Genomic DNA, 3,285 nt, shown 5'->3' on the forward strand with positions numbered 1-3,285 from the left:
CGTCTTCCGCTTTTTCGGCAAGTGTCCATAGAAGGACATGCCCTTAAAACATTGCAAGGCAATTTACACAATACTTGTGTTTGTTCAGCACCTCATGTCTCCAAAAACTTTTTGCAAAAACGTATCGAATGGAATCGTCTACAAAGTCGACACTGACATCCATGACGACAACGCGATTGCCGCATTTCAGAATTTTAGAGACATCTTTTAAAACGTTTGTGTAAGGATTTTAAATTGGTGGTGAATCGCTTTGAGTCTCTCCCATCGATTAATGAGTCCTACTTTAAGATCGTAAGGTTCAGGGAAACTCATAATAGGAGCACCTCTTAAAAAATGTCCAGGAGTTAAGGCTGACAATTCGGAAGGGTTCTTTGATAAAGCCGAAATTGGTCTAGAATTTAATACTCTTTCGATCTGAGTTATTATAGTAGTGAATTGCTCATAGTTAAACATGTATGAACCAGTAACTCGTTTCAAATGCAATTTAAAGCTTTTTACGGCTGCTTCCCATAAGCCGCCCATGTGAGGAGCTTGAGGGGGAATAAATATCCATTCAAATCCATGAGATATATATTTTTGAGCTATATCGATCGAGGCTGACTTTATGAACGAGCTAAACTCGCGTTGTAACTGTCTATTGGCACCAACAAAATTTCTTCAATTATCAGAATATATCCTAGGGGAATAAATATCCATTCAAATCCATGAGATATATATTTTTGAGCTATATCGATCGAGGCTGACTTTATGAACGAGCTAAACTCGCGTTGTAACTGTCTATTGGCACCAACAAAATTTCTTCAATTATCAGAATATATCCTGAAGGGAAGTCCCCGCCTCCCAACGAAGCGACAGAATGCCGCCCGGAAGGCTGGAGTTGATAAGTCTGAGCACACTTCTAAATGAATGGCTTTTGTGCTGAAGCAAACGAAAACACTGACATAGCCTTTTATTGTAGTAGCATTTCGAAGAGAAGAGCTTTTAAGTTCAAAAGGACCGGCGAAGTCGACACCAGTCGTTTGAAATGGGACAGTAAGACTACATCTATCAGAAGGTAAGGGTGCCATAATTTGAGAACATGACTTTTGTTTATAGATTATAAATGTTTTACAGTGCAGAATAATCTTTTTGATACGAGCTTTTCATCGTGAAATGTAGAACTTACTTTGTACCATTCTACACATCTGATTGCAATATGCATGAACAAGAAATATGTGCAAATGTTCTAAATAAAGTTGACAAATTCTTGCGTTTCCTGGTAATATTATTGGAAAACGTTCATTATATGGTAGTGATGCATTTGCGAGTCTTCCATTAACCCTTAACATGTTTTCCGAACAAAAAAATGGGTTTAAAGCTTTTAATGGACTTTTATTAGATATAGGTACAGTATTTGAGACATCTTTATATTCTGCTGGATAATGAGATTTCTGAGCTAAAGTGATTAATCTTACTTTTACATATTTGACTTCTTTTTGAGTGAGATGTACTTGGGAATATGTGAATTGTGATCTAAATTTTGAGAGACTATTGTGACAAAATCGAAATACATATGATTAAACTCGGAGAGCTTTGTATGTTGAAAAATTATTCATAATATCTAACATTTGTACAGAGGTTTGGAAACATTTAACTCTTTTATCAATTTCCTGAGTTTTTACTGGGGTCTTCTTGGGCCATTCCGATTGTGGCTTTATTAGCCACTGAGGTCCTTGCCACCATAAAATGTTATTAGCAAGTTCATTAGCTTTGCAACCACGAGTATCGAGATCTGCTGGATTATCATGTGTACGAACATGACCCCAAGTAGCGTGGGGTAAGGCGCTATGAATTTGAGCTGACCGGTTTGCGACATACGTCTCCCAAGTGTGTGGAGGCTTGGATAACCAGCCCATTACAATGGATGAATCTGTCCATAAAAATATATCACAATTGGGTAATCTAAAAGATTCTGTGACATATTTTACTAATTTCGAGAGTAATACAGCGCCACAGTGTTCCAATCTTGGTAGACAAATTGGTTGTATAGGTGCTACCTTGCTCTTTGCTACAATTAAGTTTGAAAATACGACTTGGGAGGAGCTTTGACACCGTAAGTAAACCGTTGCGCAATATGTTCCCTTAGATGCATCTGAAAAACCGTGAATCTGAACCACGTCTGCAATATTATATTGGAGCCATCTGGGTATATTTATGCTATCAATATGTGAGAGATCTGTTAAAAGTTTGTTCCATTTATTTAGTATTCCCGGATTAATTTCATCATCCCACTGTAATCTTTCCAACCATAATTCTTGCATTAGCATTTTGGCTCTGATTACTATTGGTGTTATCCAAATAAAAGGAAAAATACTTGCCATCTGACACTACTTCACGATATGAAACTGGCTCCATGTGATCGAGGGTTAAATACTCTTAAAGAACATTATTGTATTCATTTTGGAGCTAAGGAGTCTTGGAAAGAGATTGGTTTATACGCGCTTATTAAACTAGTGCTGCGACGGGAGATGAACCGAGAAATGTATGATTAGGAAATTCATTTTTAAATGGGAGTCTTACAATATATATACCACTTGCGTTTCTTGTAGTAGTTTGTTTATAGAAGTCTTCGCAGTATTGATCGTCATCTGATATCACGGGATGGGATGGTAACTCTTCTTGTTCCCAAAATTTTCTCAATGTATCGTTTAGAAAGGTGTTTTCTAAAGGTTTGACTGTTGTTGTAAAGGTATGCACCGTGCTAGTACGAACAGGGTCACTTAAAACCCAACCAAATATGGTATTATATGCTGAGGCTTGACCACAAACATTTTTCTTAATACCATCGATATTAATAAACTGTTCAGAGTCATTACCAAGTATAAGATCTATTGGAGTAGATTGATTGAAATTGGGATCTGCTAGATCTATATTTGAGAGCTGCGTGGAATCAAAGGGTTCAATTGAAAAGGTTGGAATTTGTTTAGTAAGTTTTGTAAGAATAATGCTATTTACAGAAAACTTTAAGTTATAACGTTTTGCTAAATAGTCATGTTACATTCATTACTTGCAGATTGTAATTGACCACCAATTCCCACAATTTCAACATATGATTTTTGGTAAGGTAATTGTAGTAAAGATCTGACTCTTTCAGATAAGAAAGTTCTTTGCTAACCAGGGTCTATTAATGCTCTGACAGTGAACAATTGTCCAATGTGTTCTATTTGCACTAGTGCAGTGCGAAGTAATATATTTTCATTATTAGAAGCAAAATTAGCTTGAACTTGACAATTTTGGGATGTACTG

This window comes from Lucilia cuprina, chromosome X, assembly GCF_022045245.1.
Source record: "Lucilia cuprina isolate Lc7/37 chromosome X, ASM2204524v1, whole genome shotgun sequence".
NCBI lineage: Eukaryota > Metazoa > Arthropoda > Insecta > Diptera > Calliphoridae > Lucilia > Lucilia cuprina.